We start from the raw sequence: 26,289 nt of genomic DNA on the forward strand, positions 1-26,289 counted from the left end.
GTCCTAATTTCGACTTTGGTCTGTCTTTTTTTTATATGTCCGCTCTTTTTATAGACATATTTTTCCTTAAACTATCAAATATACCATTTATTTTTTGCAACCATAAAATCATTTTTAATATAAAATTAATTCAAAATATTTAATATTATCACCATATATAAGGAATAAATCTATTCAATATCTTTGTATTAATCGTCATTCCTTTATTAAATAAAAACATTTATGGATAGCCATAAAATTCATAATAAATTTTATACTTATTCTTACATAATTTTTTTATCCGTATTAATCTTTTCATCTCTTTTATTAAAAAACCATGGAAGAACATAAGCTAGACTATCAATTTTCAATTTACACTTTCACATGAGAAAGGATCAAAAATATTTATGAGAAAATATCAAATTCCCATGGTCGAGTATATATCCAAAGAAGAAATAATCTACACTTTCACTTTTCAATTCTTTTTCCCTCTCAAATAAAAGTTCCAGAGGTTCTAAAATTTCAGTGCGGGAAACCAAAATCAAATGGAGGGAATTTTTTTCTTACGATGAGTTAAGAGGAGTATATCTCGTTCTAACCGTGGATTCCATAACAAAAGCAGTATAAGTTTGTTTCTATTTTCTTAAAATATTTCCTACAATAATAATACTATCCAATTTATAATTTTAATGTATTAATTTTAGTTTTAGTAATAACACAACATTAAATAGAGCTAGTCAACGGTTAGTCATGACATTTTGTAGGATTTCCTTAATATTTTGACAAAGTCAATTAGGAGTGTAAATTAAAGACGTAGAGAATATCATTTATTTTTCAAAGATATTCCTTGGTACTCAAGGTGATCCTGTGCCGAAATAAATTAAGAATCTTTTAATTAAAGTTTTTGGTTTTATATGCTTTAATTACCGGCAATTAATGCATATCTTTAGAGAATAAAAATTAGTAATGTGCATCTACTAATTAGAGATTCTCTATTGAGAGATTTCAGAAATATTGGACAAAGCATTTATTGGAATTAGGAAAACGGAATTTGGCATTCATTGCATATCTTGAGAATACTTTCGGTTTTGGAAATTCCTTGGTATCCAAACATCCTTGGTCTATAAATAACTAAGTTTGTATTTCTAGTAAACTATCCTAAGATCCAGGAAAACTTCATTTCTTGTTGTTTCTGGTGGAGACGTCTATTCAGAGAGGACAGTATTCTAATTATGTGAAATCTCTTATGACCGCTCGTTTAAAGACTTATGTGGGATCAAGAAGCTTTACGAGTACCGTTGGTCTCAACTATACAAAGTTGGTATTATATTTTGTATAACGGCTTAATTCTGAGAGTATTCAAAACTGGATTAGGTCCCGGAGGTTTTCTGCACTTGCGGTTTCCTCGTTAACAAGAACCTTCCTGTGTATTTTACTTTGATTTCCGCATTATAATTGTTTATTATAATAATGTGAAATACACTTATACATTAACTCTGCAATACTTGATAGTGATCTTATAGAGTTTGGTTAATACCGAACCTATTATCAAGTAACACATTTTGTTATTGTATTGTCTCGATCTTGTATTTGTAGTCAATCACACAAGTTATCTTTTTGTTGTATTGACTCGATCTCATATCCATAGACGATCACACGAAGTGTGAACCGAATTGTCGTATTGTCTCGACTCTGTCCATAGATGATATTGTGGTGTATTTGGGTACCCTCTTCTTTTCAAAATCGTCGAATAATTCCTACACAAGTAGAGAAAACGAGACCTTGCAGAGGGATTCTGTATAGCGATTGTGTGTATAAACAACACCAGAAAGTGAACCTTGAGCTGAGTCTAACTATTAGAATCAACCTATAAATTCACAAAATATAAAGAATTCGACCAAATTACACCTTGAGCGAGCTACTAATATGTGGTTTAGACGAATAGAGTCTGGTATTGGAGAGTTTCCGTGTTCAGTGATATAAGAAATTTAAGGGATAACACTGAGCTAACTGTTATTCTACAAATCGAGATAATCTTTGATCAACAATGAATAGATAAGTATAATAACTCCTTAAATATTTGGTAACGAAGAAGAATTACTCGATCAACTTTGTCTCTATTGCTTATAACTCAACTTTACTTGCTTTCAGTGATGAAGGAATGTGGTGACAAATGGTATCCACCGACCCCACTTGATTTTGAAATCTCCCTAATTTAGTCTTTCGAGTTTTTGTAATATACATGTATTGCGGAGGAAAATCTTACTAATATAAAGGAAAGAGTTGTTTTTCAACCGTCCGACAGGAAAGGACTAAGTTATCCCTCCGTGTTTTTTCTTGCCTTTCGCATAGTATCGTTAATTTCAAAACACAAAGGGAAAAATACATATTTTCTGATTCGTTTAATTTAGAACTGTTTCTTCTTGATAAACCCCGTCGTTTCTACTTCTTCTAACTTCGAATCAAAACATCAAATCAAACACGATAAATAACATTTCAGCAGAAATGAGTTCCACAAAAACCATTTTCGTTTTTTTTTTTCTTCCAATCTACCTTTCTTAAATTCAACAACACGAATCGAAAGAAACAACGATGAATGAATTTATAAAATTGGATTAGACTTACAGGTACGTCTGTTTCTTACTTTTGAAATTATTCATTCCTTCAATTTTTTCAGTTGTTTCATGAGTTTGAGAATCTTAAGGGTTTTAATTATTTAGATTATGTAGCTGTATGAAACTTTATTAAATTCTAGGGTTTATGAAATTAGATGAGCTAGATTTAGCGTTTCTATTGATTACCCATTTGGGAAAATTTGATTCAATAAGCTGCAACAGCTAATCATAATCTATTGATTTCCCATTTACCTCAACACTATACACACATAAAACGACATGAAAGAATTCAAGAGAAGAGAAGCGGAGGTACACGTTAGTCGACTTTAGTTGTTTCAATTGTATTTCATGAAATTAATTATTCAATGGGTTTTCATGGAACTAAACCTTCAATTAGACTGCCAACTTGATGTATGGAAGTTTGGAAATTCCCAACAGAAGAAGAACGTTAGTTGTTTGTGTATTTTCCTAAGAGAAGAAACATGTTTATAGCTCAATTTCAAGTCAATATTTCTTTCTTCAAGTCAATAGTTCTCTCCTCTCTCTTTCAATTTCCATTTGTCTTTCTGATTTGGTGTTGGTTTACTTAAATATTTCAGTTTTTCATCCAACTATTATAACTTCAAATGGTTTTTTGTGCAGTTGCCTAAGAAAATTCTATTGCAATGCATCTGGTTTGACAATATACGTGTTCAATATAATGACATAAATCATTAAATCCACTTAACCAAATTTTATGCCATACCCATAATCCAATTTCTGCAACAACAAAAAGCAATCAGACAACTAATTTGATGCTTTGTTGAAGTTGCCAATTCACAGAGCAATAAAAAAGTCAAGATTCTTTGCATGTAGAAGTTGAAATAAGTAAGCTTACTCTTGAGGATCTTTTTGTTGTAATTTTTCGCATTTATCTTTGTTGCTAAGTACTGTTAATAAAAACGTATATCCTTATTCAGAATGTTAAGCATTAAAACGTTAGCCTCCATTCTTTTTTATCATCCATCATGCTAGCTTCCATTTCAACCGTTCCTCAGGTAGTTATACATGAAACCTTTACCAAAGACAAGTTATTAGTTGTTTCCATAGGGATATATATATATGTGTGAGCTTTAAACTTACATTATTAAAGAGAAAGTGATCACTAATGGCTATCATTATAGCTTACAACAAGTTAAGTAGTAAACTGTTAGCCAAATTTTGAGTCAGTTTTTGTCTGAATCATGTTTTCTTCTTTTTCAGTTCGATTAATTTTTGTTTATAATTGAGGAAAGGTGCTAATATCAAGTGTGCGCAACCTACATTGTAAGTGAATCTGGTTTAAGAACGTTTCGTGTTTTTTTTATTTGGTGTATTATCAACTATTTAGTCCGCCACTAACCTAGGTGTGGGTTATGTTACAGCCTATACTACATCATCCTGTTATAGTTCTTGGTCCTCTTAAATTTTAAATCATTATCAAGTAGGTTTCTCTACGGAAGTTTTCACTAGGGTTTTATAGTTATTCTTGCTCTTTCGAGAGTAATATTGGACTCTGCATCATTCTTTTCGAATTATTTCGTAACTTTTTATGGTGGTGTGAGATATATAAAAATCTGTGTGTAAGTTCACTTATTAAGTACTTGATTTTTTTCGTTGCAGGTAGGAGGCACGGAAATTAGCTGATGGTGGTGGCTCTTTTAATTTTGCTTATAAAACAGAGTCTGATGCTTTAGCAGCTGCAATCGCAAGATATTATTAAGGTGATGCTTTAGCGGCTGTAGTTGTGAGATATTATTAAGGTGATGCTTTAGCGGCTGTAGTTGCGAGATATGATTAAGGTGAGTTGATTGGACCCACATCAAAGAGATAATCATCTATAACAACGCCACAATCTAGAGAGAGCTTAATGTGAACATATGAAAGGGAAGTTCTTTTCTTTGAAAAATGCGGCTGTATTTGGTCATCAAGCATCCGCATGAAAATATAAATGGGCAAGGCGGGAACGGGTTGTGGTTAGAGAAAACAAGTAAATATGTATATGTATTTATATAAATGTGAAATTAAAATTAATTCTTCTTAAATATACAATGTTTTATAAGCTTTAGAATGAATGGGCAAGCGCATCGCGCGTGCGTGTTATACTAGTATGAAAAATAAAAATGAAATTTTATTTATAAAGGGGTCAAAATTATATAACACGTGTTAGAGCATAGCTCGGTTGAACTCACCAAGCGTTGGTATGTCAAGTTTGGTTGTCATATTTTAGTACCAAAACCCATCTAGAGTCGCTTGACTAAATACTAGAGTCAACTTAGTTTAGGTTAAACTAGAAAGTCTAGGAATGTTGAGACGTACAAGTATTATTCCGAAGACCTGAAGAATGAGAAGAAGTAATGACTACAACGACGACATCATCCTTCCACTTGAAGTTAGTAATATTGACTTGATCTGGTTTCATTCCTAACGTATCTTTCAAGTCGTGTTATATTGAAAACATAACATGCAAAGCTGTATATATTGTATATAATACTCTAGTGATGTGACTTGGTCATTATAGTATGATCAAAGTGTCAAGAAAAACATATTATGTAGTATGAATGCTTATCTTTTGAAACTTCGTAAGTACGACATCGACATAGTCTATTGTATATATTATTTGATTATGTGTGCATTATATAAGTATGATTTCATCCTAGAAAACTATGTATTTTTACATGAGTTGAAGGAAGTATATGTATGAATTTGTTTCAAAATCGAAAAGGGAAATCATGATTGGTTTTGCTATTCTTTGAATATCTTTTGGATGACCAATGGAAGATGACTTTGTTAGAACCTATCTTAACTTGTTGAGATTTATGGTATTGTTAGAGCACTGCTCGGTCAAACTCGCAAGCGTTTCAATCTCAAGCTTGTTGTCCAGTTTAGCTGCCAAAACTGTAAGTCTTGTTTTCTAGTCTACTTATAGCTAAGTCTCGGATTAGGATAGAAAGTGTAGTTGAGCATTAGGCTTCACGACATTCATCGATTGAAGACGAAGAACTGCTAAGGGGAGCTTTTGGAACTTCATCAACAAAAGGTATATGGAGACTTGAACTCATCTATCACTCAAAAGTCTATCTACTCTATCTCCTATTTGAGACAAAAGTCGTATAGATATATAGACTTCGATTACACACATTTGATATTTCGAGCTGAGTTTAACTCGCTTATATATTTCTCGAAATATGTGTTGGTAAGCTTTCGCTTTAACCAAGTTCATCTTATACTCTTGACGAAAGTCAAAAGATGATAATGTGAAAATCACCTGGTAACATCTTACATGATTTGTGTGAGACAGTCATTTGATGTAGACTTGGAATGTTTCGTATTGATCATTCGATCACTTGAAAATTGCTTTGAAGCTAATAGTTTGTGTGAGACAGTTATTCCCGTCTTCCGAGAATGTTTTAATGGTTGAAATGAGAGTTTAGAACAATTGGATTTAAACATAATATGCGTACTTGCATATATGTAATCCATGTCCGGGAACCATGGTATGCATACCCGTATGCGTACTGGTTGGCTTGGGAAATTCCGGGAACCTGGTATGCATATTGGTACGCGTACTGGCGTAAGGTTCATGTCCAGAATTTTCTGCTGAGTTTGGATGTTATGCGTATCAGTTCGCGTACTGGCGAAACCTAAACTTGGTCCGGCTACTTAGGTACGCGTACCCGTATGCATACCTAAGTGGATGATGTTCTAAAATCGTTTTGATCATGAACTACTACATTTATATAATAAGGAATGTAATCTTTTGCAAATCGTGGCTATAATGTTCATGACTTGATTCGAGTGAATTAAAATCGAATTTTGCGTCAATTGTGTCTTGTATACTTGTATGAGAATATAAACAATTGAACAACTCTAGAACTAGTTTCATTTGAGTTATTTGAACTAGTTATGGTTAAGATGAATAAGGTTGTGTAACTTGTGTTGATGGTGGTTTTTAGCTTAGGGTTAAAATCGTAAAACCTTAGTCTGACGTGACGTCGCTCTGTAAGGAAACAGAGTCGTGAGTACCAATATATCCAGTAGTGCATTTATTGAGCCTTTCAATACGTCTATGAGAAATTTACCAGGGTACCTTTTTTTTTATATATCTATACGCTATGTTCCACGACAGAACCCTAAAGTATCGACTGACATTGTCTCCGCACATGCCATCCGCGCATGCTATCCAAGTGTGCCAACGGCATGCCAACCATGCCAGCCACACCTCCGCGCCAAAGGCATGCCAACCATGCCAGTCGCACCTCCGTGCCAACGGCATGCCAGCCGCACCTCCGTGCCAACGACATGCCAGCCACACCCCCGCGCCAAAGGCATGCCAACCATTCCAGCCGCACCACCGTGCCAACGGCATGCCAACCATGCCAGCCGCACCACCGTGCCAACGGCATGCCAACCATGCCAGACACACCTCCGCGCCAAAGGCATGCCAACCATGCCATTCGCACCACCGTGCCAACGGCATGCCAACCATGCCAGCCACACCCCCGCGCCAAAGGCATGCCAACCATGGCAGCCGCACCACCGTGTCAACGGCATGCCAACCATGCCAGCCATACCTCCGCGCCAAAGGCATGCCAACCATTCCAATTGATAGTTCTCACACAAACCAGCAACATTAGAACACAAAGATATACTGCAACAAACCCATTTTATTCCACTAAAGGAAGATTACAAAACTCGTCTATCACATGGACCAAAAACAGGTCATTCACCCTCTTGGTGAATGCCTAACTCTCTCTACAAAATCAGTGGTTCTTCTCCCAAACGAACAATACTAAAATTATTGATTCCTATACTATTTATACTAACTGGTATCAGGCCAAAACTTCTGTGCAACCGCTTGCACAAGCCTTGGACAGCCAAGTGTCCAAGTAGTTTCCATAACCGCATAAAGTGTGCATAAATAACTAGCCTCTTCTGATTCATGCCACCTCATGCCACACCTATCCCAAATGGTTTTGGGCACTCTCATATGGTTATAAACTCACTTTATAACCGTTCACCTTTGTCTCACACCTTTGGCATGCTTGCAAAGCCAATAACCAACACTTGAGCCATAATGTGCCACTTTTAAGCCAACTTGATGCACCACTGCATATGGCCTGATAGACGCATTTATGTGTCTATTTTGTTCTCAATGTTCTGTATTGTTAGACTCGATTAAATACTTGTGTTATTTTATATCTTTGTAGATGTTTTTGGAAAAATAAGCTCTTGCGGCGAAATTGGCTCGAAAAGTGGTGTTTTACACCCTAGGATAGAGTACTAAAGACACCCCAGAAATGCACCGGAGAAACCCAGAAAAAGTGTTGGAAACACCCCAGAAAAATTACTAAAGGCACCCCAAGGGACATGTATTATTCGGACTCCAGCAACGGATAAGGGGGCGACCACTGGATAAGGGGTGACCTTCTTCACAAATTCAAAAAATATTTTGGCGGGAAAATATTTGCTCTTCACTGGCAGATTTTCTCGATTGCATTTGGACGTGATTTTGTGCGATTCAATCGCTGAAACTTCGTGGAAAGATGTAATATATCATAACAGAGCTGGTATGGGTGATTGTTTCGACTGAATTTGGCTGGATAATCACGTGGAAGAAATCAGAGCAACACGGGTTTGAAAATGATATTCACGGATTTTCAGCAAGTTTGATGTGTGCTGCTCGTGTTTGGATGACACTTAGTCATTGAAGATGCGTGTAGAAGCTAAATAAGGGAGTATCAGAAGTTGTTTATGCGTGGAGAATCATTTCAGGGAAGAAAATATTCAGAAAATATTTTCTTTTAACACCGAGTAATGGAGGATCATGGAGAGTTAATGAGCGTGATTTCTTGTCGCTGTTGGGTATAAATAGGTTCCCTTGGTGTCCTGGAAGGGGTGTCGAGAGTTTGGGGTCGATAGGAGAGCTAAGGAGCGAGAAATCAAGAGTTGATGAAACTCTGTTTCTGCTCCTGCTGATGATGAAGAACACCAAGAACACGAAGAACAGACTCGCAGGGACAGTCGTTTATCAACAGTGAAACAGACTCACATGCGTGGGTCGTAGGTGTGGGTCTTAGAGCTACAGTAACAATAACACTTCTTCTGTGTCGTTTATTTTGGACGCTTTCTGTGGGTCGCACATTCACTGTTTTATTATTTCATCTCCATTCTCATCCTTGTAAACACCCTTTGAGCAATAAAAATGAATTTTGAGCGTGTTTTCAATATGCGGGGCTAGAACCCATCACTGGGACGACGGAGGAAGCTTTTTTTCACCCATGTGGTAATTCTATTTAATTTCTTTATGACTATTTGCACTATTATAATTGATTTTTCTTGATTATTTGTGATTTCGTTTGATGTCGCATGCTTAGTCTTAGGTACTTTTGATGCATCATGCTTGTGATTTACATATAATTCTTTATAAAATCTACTTGGCAAAGATTTAGAGTCGATGTTTGTTATTTTATGAGCTTTAATTGTCCAGAATTAAATATTGAACTGCATGAATGTGAGAATTGGTGGAATCCCGAGTGCCAGTAACTCTCTTCATCTTGTTAATATTTTTGTATATATAATTTTATTAAATCTAAAAAATTCATTTCCTTCACAAGTCTGAAACGAATCTTTTTACCACTATCACTACAACAAATTTGAAAACCCAACAAATAATGGCGCCGCCGACGCGGACTTGTATATAGATTTATTTTTATTTATTTATTTTAGGTTTATTTTTATTTATTTTTATTTTTGCTCTTTTTTACGTTCTTGGGTTTTTGTCTTTTTCTTTCAGATTTTGGAAGTTGGAGCGAAAGAAAATTTTGCCAAAGTTTTTGGTGAATACTTAAAGACTGGAGTAAAAGGCAAAGCGAAAGGGGCGAAAGAAGAAGATTTTTTATTTTTTTTATTTTGATAAAAAAAGAGAGAAAAAAAAAGAGAGATATTTGTATTTTATTTTTTTTATTTTTATTTTTTTAGACTTTTTATTTTTCTTAGACTTTATTTTTTCTTTTGCACTTTTTTTTTATGGACTTTGGAATTTAAATTTTGGGACATTATTTTTCATACCCTACGGAAGGGTATTATTAATTAAAAAAAAATTATATATAAACTGTGTGCAGGGAAGGACGATGATTACTATATCTTCTCGGCCCCTCGGGTTCGTACATGACATATGAGTCGTGGCCCGAGTCGACTTCAACGGTTCATCCCCCGTCTGGTACGGGAGATAATTCCATCGAAACACTCGTGAATCTCCTGTAAGCGAGTTACTGTATTCCTTAAGGTGATTCATTGATTGAGGACGAATTTGGACTGTTTTTAAATTCCTAGTAAAGAGAAAAGCCTGACCAATACAAGATAAGGGTTCGGATTTCATCACCGCTCCCTTCTTGCCCGCCTTAGGTAAACGAAACCTAACGCGAACCCAAGCTTAAAATTTGATTATAACGAGACCGATAGGGTAACGAGCTTGGTAGGAAAATCTTTCGAAAAATATTGGTTACTCTTTTAGCATACTTCGAAGTTCATGATGGTTTCTGTGAGTTGAATGCGTGACTGCGCCGCCTTGTGATAGCGGTGAGGCCTTGGATATCAAAGCTCCACTGAGCTTCCCTCGCCTCGATTCAACTTACATTAGCTCGAATTGATTCCAGAGGGGTGTGCTCAAATTGTAACGAATTCCTTTTCGAAGGAATATAAGCTGGTCTAGAAAACAATCTAAGTGGAGCCATCATGCTTTTTGTTTGCTAGATTCTATAGGTTTGATTTGGTCGAGTCAGCCTTGTTTGTGATTGTGTAGAATTCCCTTGCAATTAAGAATGTCGAACTGGTATGATAGAAGCCAATACAATGAGTACCGGCCTGAATTTGAATATGGACATCATCTTTTTTATGACCATGTTGGGAACGCCATCCTTTGGAAGGATATGGGTCATACCCTGGTGAGCCCAATTACTATCCACACATGCATCAGTCTTACGAGCAAGAAGATTATAGTACTAGTTCTTCGTCTCTAGAGGATAAATCAAACTATTGAAAAGTAGTCATTTTTATGATCCCTCTGTTCCTATTCCTCCTTTAGAAGAGTCTGTCAGGGAGTTAGCTGAGTCGACGCGTAAGTTAGCTGAGATGAATAGTGTAATTATAGACGAAAGAACTACAATAATGAGTGAACTTTCTATAGAGGAATCCCTCGAGCAGATAGCTGAGACGAACGAAAGAATTGCTCGAAATTACTTGAATTGCCAATATAGTGTATCCAATAATACCCTTGAGAATGAAGATAGTTATTTACATAATCAAGATAACAAGGTTAGAATTGGTAGCACTACTTGTTTTGATGAGGTTCAATCATCTTCGTACTATTATGATGAGGATAGTAGTAATGAAGAATCTGAAATGTGTAGGCATAGTGATCAGGAATCTATTAATCCAATTGAGATTTATAATGATTATATTATTTCTAGTTCAAATCCAAATAATTTTTATGATTATTCACCTATTCAAAAGGACGAGGATTTGATTAGGGATACCACCGTTTTAGACGATGTAGTTTTTTCTTTTGATTACGAAGCCGATAATGCTTTAGAGGAACGGGTTTATTCCGAAAATGTTGTTTTAGAGTCTAGCGACTTAGAAAAAATAGTCTTAGACGAAGAAAATGAACTCGTAGAGCTATTAAATATGAGTGAGGATGCGTCACTTGAGTATAACCTCGAAGAAGCAATTGACTATTTTCAGGATTCCAATGATCTAGAAATTAAGGAAATTGTAGCTAGTCTATCTAGAGATACCCAAAAATCTAAGTTTGGGGGTGATTATCATTCTCCTTGTGCCATACCTTTAGCTCTTACAGAGATCCCTCATTTTGGACTTGATATCTCTGCCTCGACCATTTTACAAGATTACCTTCATACTCGTTTTCCTGAACCTAATGATGTCCAGGAAGAAGTTAAGTCGTTAGAAACCCATCCTATGGTTGATGTGGTTTGCCCAGGCTATGATACCCATATTGACTTTGTTTTCCCACCAAATAGTTTTCTTCCAAATGTAGGAACGTTTATATTTCAAATGTGTCGAATATTAAGTAGTGAAACTAAACCTAAATGCTTTAGGAAATTAGAATCGACACATTTGCTTAAGAGTGACCACTACTCTCATTGTGGTCAATTTTGTAAGTCAAATCTTATTGACTTAGAGGATCCTCAGTTATTTAGGTTATTATTGTGCGCTTCTAAGATCATATTTGAGTTTTTCCAGACTCTAGGACCTAATGATTCAGATCCCACCTATGAAGAAACGCAACCAATGAAAATATTTTATTTAGACCCTTTCGTAGAACCTGAACCTGAACCACAATTAGATATAAATATCTTAATCAGGAAACTAGATAAGGGTATGCTATCCTTGTTCACTTTCTTGGGTTATTGTAGTTTCCTTTGGTCAGCTCTTTTTGGTTTTGAAGACCCACAGTTATTTCGGCTGTTACTTTTTGATTCTATGAAGTGACTAATTCCTTCTGATGTCTGGTTGAAGACTTTAAACTTAGCACTTCTTGGGAGGTAACCCAATCTCATGCGACACGGTAATATCTTTCCTTAACTCTTTTGCTTCAAATGGTAACAGTTTCTCCTTGTTCATATGCTTTTAATTTTTCTTTAGAACATTGAGGACAATATTAGATTTAAGTTTGGGGGTATGGGAGAAACTTTTTAGTTTCACTTTTGAAACTTCTAGCGTCACATGGTATCCGGTTAGCTAAGTTTACATACTATTTCTCACCGAAAAGATAGAAATTGGAATGCTAGAGATAACAACTTATTGAGACATTAGAGAAAAAGACATTGAGATCCTTGAAATTCAGGAGAGAACTTGTTCCTTTTAGAGGGTAACCATGATGGACCTAACCATACATGATGGAAAGGCAAGTAGGTCAGGGAAATGCCAGAAAGACAAAGCAACCTCACAATGTAGTCTTAGTTACTGGATTACGACTCTCTCTCAGTAGAAACTTATCATCATCAACAAGCGGAGCGACATCAAAATCTATGAAGAAAGTTGAAAACGTTTTAGGTTTAGAAGCAACAATAGAAGAGAATAATTCAAAAATCAAGAGTTTGGGGAAGTTTTGGAGCCGAGAGAAGCGAAGGGGAGAAATCTCTCCTGTTGCTGCTGCTGCGCTCGAGGAGGAGGAAGAAGATGAAGAACTGACGCTCCAGAAGCGTCGTTCTTCAACAGTACCCGCAACAGTTCACTTGTGTCGCTGTTCACAGCACTAAAGTTGTATCGTTCTTTACTACACTTCAGTTTTGTTTTATACAGCGCAATTGTAACGCTTATAACTGTTGTGAATCTTTGTTTTAGAATTTTCTCATCTTTTAATCAACTTTTTGAGCTATAAAAATGTATTTTGAGAACAGGATTAATATGAGTAGCTAAACCCCAATACTGGGATGATGGAGGAAGCCATATTTCACGCATATGATAATTATATTTAATTCTTTTTGACTACTTGCACTTTTTATTAATCGTTTTATGATTTTTCTTAATTGATTGTCATTTCATTTGATGGTTTATGCTTGGTCATAGTGCTTTTGATATGCCACGCTTTCGATTTACAGTTAATCTTCTAAAAATCTACCTTGGCAAGAATGAGAGTCCTTATTATTTGAGATATAACTATTTGGAATAAATATATGAATCCTGTGAATGATTAATGGTGGAATCCTGAGTCCCAGTGTCTCTTGATTCTGTGACAAATTTTGTATATATTTTTTGTTTTAAAAATCTTTTCAAGTCCGAGCAACGAATTCTTATTTACCGCAAAATTAATACTACATCATGGCCCTGACCTGAACTTGCTAAGACGCCTTAGTTAATCCAAATTCATGCCAACATGATTTCCAATTGATGCCAATACGTTCCATATGCTCATATGAGTTATTCTTGCTTCACGTAGCCAATTTGCTTGACAATAGTAACGCGCACTCTCGCATTACTGGCTTGTTTGCATTATTCAAGATTTTGCCAGCCTTGAACTAATGCATAGACCAACCCTTGGCTTATTCTACCTTCTTGCATTATCCTTGAGTTTGGGACAACTCAGTTCCACGGACATGCCAACATGCCAACATCGCATGTTGCATCTTGCAACTTTGGCTTTGTCTTGCCTTCTACTTAATGAATCTTCATTGTGTCGGCCAATAGCTTCATTACTTAGACAAATTCATTTAAAATGTAGTGCTACCTTTGCACTTCATTGGCCCTTCGGGGTTATGTCGTTCTTAGCAATTGACAGTCTACACAGTGTTGCGCCATTCTGGCTGCACACTGTCTTGGCCTGCAACTCTGTAGCGCGTAATCATTATGCGCCACTTGCATCCCTGTTATAAACCTCCCCCGCCTAATCTGTTCAACGCCCTCGTTGAACGCAACCAAGTATACTCAATATACTTGTTCTCCGGCCTTGTACGCTTCTGAGCCACTCTCAGAATTCAGCAAACTTGTTTGGCATTCATTCTTTGCCAACTCTTTCTGCCTAGTACCATATGCCATCACTTAGCTTACTGCCTTGCCATTAATCCTACTGAATTGTACTGTTGTTGTCACGTTGGCCTACGCTTCAACTCCCACTACAATCGCATATCAACACCCAAATGCAAATTGGAAATTCTTCTTGCCAGTTCCCTAAATTGTGCTTGAACTTCGCATGAATCATTTTTGCCTAAGTGTACACAAATAAAGATTCTTCCCAACTGATCACAATGATCAATGCCATTGTCTTATGCCTTCATTTTCCTACTTTAGTTGCACCAAGCAACTCAACAGGACTTATACAAGACTTGGCCTTATGCTTCAATCATGTTGCGCCTCCGCCAAACATGTCATGCCTTAAGGTATGCAAGATATGATTTGATACCACCCTGGTATGCGCCACCACCTATATTCTTTGCCGCACTTTGCCAACATCAGAACTTTTAATATATTTGTCCTCCAAATCATGTTGCAAACTTCACCTTCTAGGACTTGCCTCATTTGTATTCCAAAGAACCAGCACCTTGCTGTTCTTTTGCTCGCACTATCACAACACCTTGATTGAAATGCATGACTTTGGTATAGTCATGACTTAAGATACCCGTGACATCACATCGTCTCTTTAGACCAGGCATCCTCTTCACGCGCCTTTGAAACCATCAATTTAAGCATCACTTGCTCTTTCAAACTGCTACGCTTTAATGTGGCGGAAAAACAACATCATGTTCTTCCTAACTATGATTTACTCTTAACTCATACACTTGATGGACTTACATCTTCATTCTTGCTGCGTTACTCCATGCTATTGCTGCCAAATGCCTTTGCACTTCCACATAACTCTCAACAGCAAACTCGACTATGCCACCACCTCCTATATTTGCTTATTTTCACTTTCAGCATCTTCTATTGCATATTTTGTCTTAATATGCTATGTAGCATCTTCCACGCAAACTAGCTTTACTTTGAACGAAAGAGGAAATATCTTTCACTTCAAATACCCTCATTCACTACTACCTTACATAGAGAGACTTCATTCCAACACCAAGGTCCACTCGACCCAAACTGAAAGTATACTCAAACTTGAGCAAATACTCGCGCCAACTGATTGCAACTTGTAAGACCTAAAAAGCCTTGCAATACTGACTTCAACTTCACTTCTAAGCAACAAAGGAAGCGAGACAGCACCTACTGTCCCCAATATAGCAATTCACTTTGCCACATGCACTCTCCCAACTATCAACGTTCGTATGCCACTCCCATAATGAAGCACACTATAATTGAAAATTAGTTGAATACTCCTTTTAGACTGATACTATCATTTTGCTTTAGCTTTCATGAAGATTTCTTCAATAATGGCCACATACCATCTTTTGCATCACCACTAATTTTTCCTTCTTTTCCATGCATCTATGATTCGCCTAACTTGCATCTCCAACCGCATCATGCATCCTGGCCATGCCCAAATCTCATTTGGTGCATGATACTGCTGCATACATGCTATGCCAATTAGCACTCAAATCTTAACAGAAACTTGTGCACCTTTGCACAACTGGAACGGACTTAACTTGGTGATTCTGAGCATCACCATAGAGCTCAACAAAGTCATATCACTCAATGACTTTCGCGGATAAACACCTTGGACAATCTTAACAAAGCCATAATCCTTGCAAATGAGGCGCCACTTCCTACGTTCCACGATGCAAAAATGCCACATTCTTCTTCAAACTTGGAACTCATTTTTACTGCCCATGCACAACTGGTTACTCTTGTCTTTCCCCTTCTCCAAAATCAGTTTTGTAGCAATAATGATTTGTAGTTAACAAGAACATCCACTTGTAGTTACGATCAAATGTAGGTCTTTGAACACCCTTGTTCAAGCATATTGATCCCACTTTTCGTAAACCAGGTGCAAGCACACTCCTTGTGCGCATCTAGCATCAACGAAGAACTCTTTGCAAACGCAAGACCGTGGTGTATCTGTTTTCCCCTAACTTGCGTTTATATCTTCAGCCTTTCCATAAGATTTATGCTAGACAAGAATTGGCCATCCAATTCTTATTTTATGGCATCACATTTCCAAAAAAATGCTGGTTCGCAACCAGACTTTGCATTACCACCAAGGTACATGCATTCGAGAGAGATAACTTTAATCTTCCATCCAACTGGATACGATGAAAACACCTTCAATCTATCACATAGACATGTTCTTCATCTTCTTTGCCACTGCAAAGGCCATCAACTTCTTTGAGTTCTGGAATTTTCGCAAAATTCCCATTACAACTCGTAATGTACTCGCTACTGATAACACCACAAAGATATGCATTCCAAATACGTAATCTTTGCATACTTGTGAGAAACATGGTCTTTAACACCTGAATTGCACCATAGAAGTCATCATACTCCTTAGTTTTGTCATGCAATCACTTGAAAACCCGGTTTTCAATGACTCTTGCACGTTCGTCTAACACTTTGGGAAGGAATTTTGGCACCTTTGTCATAAACTTTCATGGCCTATTGCTACTTCAAGCTTCAAAGTTCATTCCAATTGATTTATCCACACAAGACCAACTTATTCTAGCCTCCATACTAGTGAAACCCAAACAACTCACCACTGAATTTGACAAACAAATGACACCAACTTGAGTAAAAGAGAGAAAAATCAAGAACAGTGTCCCCAAACACCGCTCTGATACCTGCTGTCACATGCCCATTTAATCGCCTAAAATTTTCATGGGACATGACCGACAATGATTGTGGTTCAGTGAATCATCTTCACCCAAACTCATTCAGCCTTGCATACTTGCATCAAAGTACGCATCTTCCTTCACTTATAAGGCATTACACAACTGAGGTCTTTACTCTTCTTTCTCTCTAACTCTTCATGCCCCCATAAGCATAAGAGGTTTTGCCATACATCAATTCCAATTGATAATTCTCACACAAAGAAGCAACATTAGAACACAAAGATACACTATAACAAACCCATTTTAATGCACTAAAGGAAGATTACAAAACTCGTCCATCACATGGACCAAAAATAGGCCATTCACCCTTTTGGTGAATGCCTAACTCTCTCTACAAAATCAGTGGTTCTTCTCCCAAACGAACAAAACTAACGTTAATGATTCCTAGGCTATTTATACTAACTAGGATCAGGACAAAACTTCTGTGTAACCGCTTGCACAAGCCTTGGACAGCCAAGTGTCCAAGTAGTTTCCATAAGCGCCTAAAGTGTGCATAACTAACTAGTCTCTTCTGATTCGTGCCACCTCATGCCACACCTATCCAAAATGGTTTTGGACACTCTCATATGGTTATAAACTCATTTTATAACCGTTCACCTTTGTCTCACACCTTTGGCATGCTTGCAAAGCCAATAACCAACACTTGAGCCATAATGTGCCACTTTTACGCCAACTTGATGCACCACTGCATATGACCCTGACCTGAACTTGCTAAGATGCCTTAGTTAATCCAAATTCATGCCAACATGATTTCCAATTGATGCCAATACGTGCCATATGCTCATATGAGTTATTCTTGCTTCACTTAGCCAATTTGCTTGATAATAGTAATGCGCACTCTCGCATTACTAGCTTGTTTGCATTATTCAAGATTTGGTCAGCCTTGAACTAATGCATAGACCAACCCTTGGCCTATCCTACCTTCTTCCATTGTTCTTGATCTTGGGCCAACTCAATTCCACGGACATGCCAACATGCCAACATCGCATGTTGCATCTTGCAACTTTGTCTTTGTCTTGCCTTCTACTTAATGAATCTTCATTGTGTCGGACAATAACTTCATTACTTAGCCAAATGCATTTACAACGTAGTGCTCCTTTGCACTTCATTGGCCCTTCGGGTTTATGTCGTTTTTAGCACTTGACAGTCTACACAGTGTTGCGTCATTCTGGCTGCACACTGTCTTGTCCTGCAACTCTGTAACGTGTAATCATTATGTGCCACTTAAATCCCTGTTATACCAGCCACACCCCCACGCCAAAGGCATACCAACCATGCCAGCCGCACCACCGTGCCAACGGCATTCCAACCATGCCAGCCGCACCTCCGTGCCAAAGGCATTCCAACCATGCCAGCCGCACCTCCGTTCCAAAGGCATGCTAACCATGCCAGCCGCACCACCGTGCCAACGGCATGCCAGCCACACCTCCGCGCCAAAGGCATGCCAACCATGCCAGCCGTACCACCGTGTTAACGGCATGCCATCCACACCTCCGCGCCAAAGGCATGCCAACCATGCCAGCCGCACCACCGTGCCAACGGCATGCCAAGCATGTCATCCACACCTCCGCGCCAAAGGCATGCCAACCATGCCAGCCACACCTCCGCGCCAAAGGCATTCCAACCATGCCAGCCGCACCACCATGCCAGCCGCACCACCGTACCAATGGCATGCCAACCATGCCAGCCACACCTCACGCGCCAAAGGCCCAACCATGCCAGCCGAACCGCTGTGCCAACGGCATTCCAACTCCATGCCGCTGGCTGCCAAACGGAGGGTTGCAACAATCAACGGCTACCCCCCCTTCTGAGATGCAGATCTCAGCCATACAAGTTTGCCACCAAACGCATGGCAACTTCTGGCCCAATACCAAATTCCACGGTTTATGGAAAACCCTAATTTGGACGCGCCTAAAACATGCCAAAGCCATGTCGTCCATGCCTACATGTCGCTGGCTGCCAAACGGAGGGTTGCAACAACCAATGGCTACCTCTCCTTCTGAGATGCAAATCTGAGCAGTACAAAATTCGCCACCAAACGCGTGGCAACTTCTGGCCTAATGCCAGATTCCACGGTTTATGCCAAACCCTAATTTGGTCGCGCCTAAATCATTCCAAAGCTACGCCGACCATGCCTCCATACCGCTGGCTGCCAAAAGAAGGGTTGCAACAACCGAACGCTTCCCTTCCTTCTGAGATGCAAATCTCATCCATACAAGCTTGCCACCAAACCAAACAATTTGTGGCAACCTTTTGGATACGCTGCCAACTCTTTGGTTGCGGAGCCAAACCCTAATTTGGCTGCGCCAAGAGCATGCACGATCCATGCCTCCATGCCGCTGGCTGTAAAATAGAGGGTTGCAACAATCAACGGCACCCCTCTTCCTGAGACACATATCTCAGTCGTACAAGCTTGCCACCAAACCACACGACTTGTGGCAACCTTTTGGCTACGCTGCCAACTCTTTGGTCACAGCACCCTAATTGGTCGCGCCAAGAGCATGCGCAAGCCATGCCAGCACCTTGGCCACGATACTGGCTACCGACGGAAGGTATCCACAATCAAACGGCTACCCTTCCTCTCAAGATACAAAATCTCGGTCGTCGAAGGTCGCCACCGAACTGGCAATCCTCTCAATTTTAACTTGCCGAAAAATAGCAATATGCTACACATTTTCCACGAAAACACTCGAGACATCAAGACATGTCACAAACTGGGGGATGCTCATTAGGGTATTGGTCTGGCGGTTTACAGCGTTCGGCGTGCAATACGCCCGTCACAAGAAAGTTTCATAAGAGTAAGGCGGTTAGTAATGACAGGAAATAATGGTGAAACGTACCCTTCATTATGGAAACATCAATTCCAGGCGTTACATGTTACCATTCTCTTCCATTACTCAACCGTTTCCACGTCTTACGAGGCCAGGGTACGTTTTGTTGCGACTTGTATAAATAGGTCTATTTCCACCAAACGACAGTTTTTGGTCAGGAGAATACAACACTCAGAAATCACCTGTTAGCTTTCCACATTGCTAGCGTTTTACTTTCTGATACAAGTCGTAAAACAACCACTCTTCCAGAATCAACTATTCTGGTCTCAACACTCTCTTCGCTTCCCTCCCCAAGACCAACCTTCTCCTTCACTTTTTGACCGAAGCAAGTATGGAACGACCATTTATTGGTTTAGGCCGGATTTGTACAGATTGATCTCCCGAATCTAAAGTACTCCCGTGCAGTACATTGTTTAGGTTTTAGACTCGTTTCTCACCCATACACGAAATTACCAAAATCAGAAGAAACTGTTTTCACACTCAAATAATTGGCGACCACAGTGGAAGATTAGTCTGTCGGTTACAATATCGATTTCTGAATTTCTCCTTTCGACTCCAACTCCGAAAGATGGTCGGTTTTAGGGATGAATTCGTGACCCCAAATCCCACTTAGACGATTGGAAATTTTTCCTCTCCCAATACGACATCTAACAACACAACCGACGGAGAAGTTCCAAGGCTGACCGATTTAGGACGGGTTCAGGAGATCCACACCATGAACATGGATCTGATGAAGGAGGCGATTAACAACATACTTAACTTCCTTATCAGCTTAACATCGGAGTTGAGTGACTCATATGCCCCGGAAGCTCCAAGACTGGGGACTGACGTCCCGGATGATCACTCTCAGGTCAACAGCTTCACCACCAACCGGAAACCAGTAAGCCAGGAGGCGGCCTCGTTGGTATAAAATTTATGTGAACTCCTACACCTTTCAAAAGATCAACGAATTGAGGCGTTTACCGCCATCAATCAAATAGCATTTAATGCATCTCTGGTTCCTTCACGCTTGTAAACTTCAAAAATACCGGAGATGTCCGTCAACAATGTCACATTCACCGAAGACGACATGATGGCAGAAGAAGGACATAACCGGGCCTTACACGTCATAGCTCGTATCAAGGATGTGGAGTTCAAGAGGGCCCTTATCGAAACAGAGTGTCCTCCAATGTCATTACTCTCAGAACGCTCAGAACATCCAAGGTGCGGCCAAGCGAAGTCGTACGACAATATACTACGATGATAGATTTCGAAGGCAACCAAACCAGCATGTACGGATACATCAACCTGAATTTTTCAGTAGGACCAGTCCAGTCAAAGGTGAAGTTTGAACTAATCGAGAAAGAGCCATATTACCATATGATACTGGGAAGGCCGTGGCTCCACGACAACAGAATCATTCCTTCGACGTATCACCAGTGCCTGAAAACCATGCTAAACGGAGAAGTCATCCGCATCTCCGCGTCATTATCCCCATATGCATCGATCTGTGGCATGGAGATGTTTGAACCAAGGAAGAGTTCGCGGGGCCCGACAGGCAAGACTCACCACACTCTACTACCGAAGTGGGCGTCAATTAAATAAATCGATAGGCTTGCGTTGTTTCATGGAGAAACCCGGTCTCACATCATCTCTTCAGAGGGGAAGCGCGCCAATCTCCCCCTGTCAAGCCAAAGTTTGGCTCGCTCCCATACCAAACTAGAGCGTGCTTTTATCATGAGTCCTGATGAAAAAGGGAAAACCATATATCAGCGCCGTTGTTAGCAATTAACAGGGGAGACTACCACCCAGTCGCTCCGCCTATTAGAATGCAATGACAGCAGCCGGCCACAAGAGGAAATGCCGGATGCACCGCGACAGCAACATGACGGGACCAACTCTACCACGGATGAACTTGAAGTTGTCAATGTCGGGAGAGAGTAATCTCCGCGACCCATATCAATCATCTTGACTCTGTACGCTGAAGAACGCGTAAAGCTGGTATACCTTCTCAAAGAATATCAAGACATATTCGCATGGACATACGAGGAAATGCCCGGCTTAGACGAGAAGCTAGTCACTCACCATCTACACATAAAACCCGCATCCAAACCGGTCAAACAACTTCCGAGATAGTTCAGGCACGATGTGGAAGAACAGATCAAGATGGAGATTCAAAAGTTGCTGACCGCTGGTTTTATCAAACCCATTCACCATCCTACTTGGTTGGCCAATGTAGTTCTGGTAAAAAAGAAGAACGGCCAAATCAGGTGTTGTGTCGATTTTAGGGATCTAAACAAATGTTTCCCTAAAGATGATTTTCCGCTTCCTAACATCGACATGCTGGTTGACGCCACCAGTGGACACGGTATGTTCTCTTTCATGGACGGGTACAGCGGCTATAATCAAATAAATATGTACGAACACGACGCAAGTAAGACGACTTTTAGAACTCCTCTCGGAAACTTTTACTATACTATGATGCCCTTCGGTTTGAAAAATGCTGGCGCCACCTACCAACGCGCCATGACTACCATTTTTCATGATATGATGCACAAGCAAGTCGAAGACTATGTAGATGACATAGTGGTTAAATCAAAAACTCGGATGGCCCATACGGAGATTCTGCGGCAGGTGTTTGAAAGGTGTCGCGAGTACAAACTGAAGATGAACCCATTGAAGTGTGCTTTCGGTGTCTCTTCGGGAAAGTTCCTAGGTTTCCAGGTAACTGCCGAGGGAATTAAAGTCTACCCGGTCAAAACCCAAGCCATCCTCACGATTCCACCACCGTGAACTGTGAAAGAACTTCAGAGTTTCATGGGTAAAATAAACTACATTCGTCGCTTCATACCAGGATTGGCTCAACTTTTTACTTCGTTTACCCCTTTGCTAAAGAAAGGAGCGAGCTTTGTCTGGACCACGCTACAACATGAGGAATTTCGGAAGATTCAGCAAATATTGTCTTCCCCAACCATCATGAGGTCTCCCATACAAGAAAGACCGTTGTGCCTCTACACTGCTTTTAGTGACACTGCCGTCGGATCTCTCCTCACCAAAGAAGATGACGAAGGGATTGAACATCCCATATACTACTTCAGTCGAACTTTAAGAGATGCCGAACTTAGATATCCAAAAGCAGAAAAGGCGTGCTTGGCCTTGATTCACTCCATCCAGAAATTCAGGCATTACCTGCTCTCCAACAAAGTGGTGTTGATATCTAAGTCCGATCTTGTGAAGTTCCTCCTCTCAAAACTGGCCCTGATAGGGAGGCCGGCCAAATGGATCCTCCAAATGTCAGAATTTGACATAATATGCACTTCTCCAAGATCTATCAAAGGGCAAGCAGTTGCGTATTTGCTAGCAGCGTTCCCGGGAGAGAATACCACAACACTACACGAGGACCTCCATGGAGATTTTCCGGAAATCTCTTTTTTCAAAGAAGAAACGTGGCTACTATTTTTCGACGGCTCCGCCACCCCTAACAATGGTACCGGAGGAGCATGCGTGGTTCTAGTATCCCCGGATGGTAAAGTCTTCTCGCACTCCTTTAATCTAGACTTCCCTTGCACCAACAATTCAGCAGAATATGAAGCCTTTTTCATCGGACTGTCATTGGCTAAACAAGCTAGATCCACGCGTCTGGAAATAAGAGGTGATTCTAAATTACTCGTCAACCATGTGAATGGAGTACGCACTAAAGGAAGTAACATTGGCCCCGTATAGAGCCGAGGCACAAAAGCTACTAAATTACTTCGCCGACGCGACAATAACGCATGTTGGCCGTAGCGGCAACAAACCTGCTGATTTTCTAGCCACACTAGCATCGAAACTGCAATTCGAAGATTTTGAGGAAACCCTGACAGTAAGGAAACGAACCGTGGCTTCAACATGGCTTTCGCAACCCGAGGAGGCTGAAGCTGGCGACTGGAGAACACCGATTATCCAAGAGCTTAACAGCTTGCTTTCCCAGGGAAAGGTCAGTCTCAAAACTTTACAAAAAAATTTCATGCTCCGAGGAGTGTTGTACCATCGGAACCCAGACGGTTCCTTGTCAAGATGCCTCGGAGAGGAAGAGGCGCAACAACAACTCAACCGCGTCCATAGTGAAATTTGCGGGCTAACACTAGCGGTAATACTCTATCGTCGTTTGCAACGTCTTGGCTACTACTGTCCAGAAATGGAGGCTCAATCTCGGTTGCTTCAAGGAACCTGTTCCAATTGTCAAGCATCGCCGCATCAATTGGAAGTCTTCAATATTGACCACGCCGGGGACTGGCAGGATCTGTACATCAGTTACCTCCGCGACGGCGTACTCTTTACCAACAAGAAGAACGCAACCAAGATAAAACAAAGGTCCAGGAGATTCATATTCCATGAAGGAGTCTTATATCGCAAAAGCTTTGGAGGAAGTTTGCTACGGTGTTTGAACGAGGCAGAAATACCGATCATGCTGAAAGAAATGCACGAAGGAGAACACCAAGGAAAACGGAAGTTATTTCTTCAGATACACGAGAAATACTATTGGCCAGCCATGGAGGATGATGCAGCTGTCTTTGTTCAGAAATGCAAAAAATGTCAAATCCACGGAAACCTTATCCATGTACTGTCGACTCCTCTGCACACAATAAGCAGTATGTGGCCCTTTTATAGCTGGAGACTCGACATCATTGGGAAGATCAACCCACCGTCGTCGAAAAACACGAATACATAATAACCGCAACCGAGTATTTCACCAAATGGGTCGAAGCCATCCCTTTACGAGGAACTACTGGATCCACAATCGCGGCGTTCATTAAGGAGTACATCATCTGCCGATTTGGAGTGCCTAAACATATCATCACCGACAAAGGCACTCCTTTCGCCAACAAGCAAGTACAGGAATCACTTGAAGAATATAGAATTAAGCAAGTTTTCTCCACCGTGTACTATCCCCAAGGAAACGGACAGGCCGAAAGCACTAACAAGACTTTGATCTGAATCCTCAGTCGGACAGTGCACGATAATCCTCGGACATGTCACGAACAATTTCCAATGGCACTTTGGGCGTACCGTACATCACCAAGAAGTTCCACTGGCGCCTCTCCCTACTCCCTCGTCTACGACGTAGACACCATCCTCCCAGCAGAAATAAAAATCCCATCAGCTAGGATTGCCGAACCAAGCGGAATTCAATGGAATGAAGCTGAAGCATTGAACGCCAGGGTAGCAGAGTTGGACACTGTGGATTCCAGAAAATCTAGAGCGGAAGAACACGCGCAAGCATACATAAATAGAGTTTCCAGAGCATATAATAAAGCCGTGAAACCTCGGGTTTTTCAAGTAGGAGATTTGGTACTAAAGACTGCCAAACACATCCAGCAAGACGTGTCCGCACCAAAATTCTCTCCAAAATGGGAAGGGCCTTATACAGTCACGAAGGCATACAACAGTGGCTACTACAAGATCATTAAAGAAGACGTAGGAAAACTGGAAGCAGTCATCAACGGAAAGTGGATCAAGGCATACTACGCCCGACCGTCGCCTAACACCTCGCCGCATCATAACACGGTTATCCAGGCATCTTTTCGCTTTCTTTCACACCTCAGTTATCAAGTTTCTTTTAATTAAAGCAAATTAATAAAATTCTCTCATTTCTTTAAAACCGATACAAAAAAAAATAAAAATAAAATATATATATATATATATATGCTCGAGACTCAGAAAGAAAAACCGAGCATCTCCCAACTATATAACTCATAAAAGCCCATCCAACAGATTATAATTCCTCGAAAGCATCATCTTCAACCGGTTTTGATACCTTTCAGTTCTACTCTTCAAGTTCTGGATTGACTCTTCCACCTTCTGTGACTCCATGGCCAGAGCCTTCTCCTCTTCCAAAATAGCCTTTGCAGCAGGGATAACATTAGCAAGAATACCGGCTCTGTCAACCTTCACAATGTCGAGACGATGCCGCAGCCAACTCACGTTGAACTTCAGAGATTCACAAGTAGACACCATGGTCTCCCACTTTTGAATAGTTGGTTCCACGACGGCACGGATGGATATACTTTCCATTTCAGCGACCATGGGAAAGAGACAATTCACTGTGGAAACCAAGGCATACGGGAAATGTTGCACCACGCTCCTCGTGGCAATGTGGCCATATCTTCTCCATATCTTCATGTAAAGAGTCACGAACTCCTTCCGCACCAGAAACCCACCAACGTTCCGGTAGTTAGAAGATAAACACTTCATGCGGATTTCGAACGACAAACCTGCATTGGGATACTCATGACAATAAATGCCTAAATCGGCGTTTTCCAGATCTGCAGTTGTTGGCAGGATCAGACTTGAAGGAAGGGGGGAAACCAAATCATCCTCATCAACGAGAGTCACACATGCTCCAAGAGGATATCTCTGCACAGAAGAAGATCTTTTGCCTCTCGTCAGCAAAACAACAAAACATCTATTGGTCAATGGAAGCATATCGGTATAATCTTCTTGACTCGGATGATCTGGGTAGGGGAATTGTCGCGAAAGTCAGGCCTCATGCGCGTGACTGAAGAATCTAGCTGGCTCGAGGATGATTCACTTCTGATCGACATG

At 40.1% G+C, this 26,289-nt stretch overlaps 1 long non-coding RNA gene across 2 annotated transcripts; it reads left to right on the forward strand.

Moving 5' to 3' along the window:
- Nucleotides 1–2,364: 2,364 nt before the first annotated feature.
- Nucleotides 2,365–4,659, forward strand: LOC113341929. 2 transcript variants are annotated; one of them, XR_003356232.1, is made up of 3 exons: nt 2,365–2,606; nt 3,837–3,899; nt 4,236–4,659. It is a non-coding gene; the product is annotated as an uncharacterized LOC113341929 (long non-coding RNA). The 2 variants fall into 2 exon arrangements; XR_003356231.1 differs by lacking the exon at nt 3,837–3,899.
- The last annotated feature ends 21,630 nt before the right edge of the window (nt 4,660–26,289 follow it).

Source organism: Papaver somniferum, unplaced genomic scaffold (assembly GCF_003573695.1).
Source record: "Papaver somniferum cultivar HN1 unplaced genomic scaffold, ASM357369v1 unplaced-scaffold_32, whole genome shotgun sequence".
Lineage (NCBI taxonomy): Eukaryota > Viridiplantae > Streptophyta > Magnoliopsida > Ranunculales > Papaveraceae > Papaver > Papaver somniferum.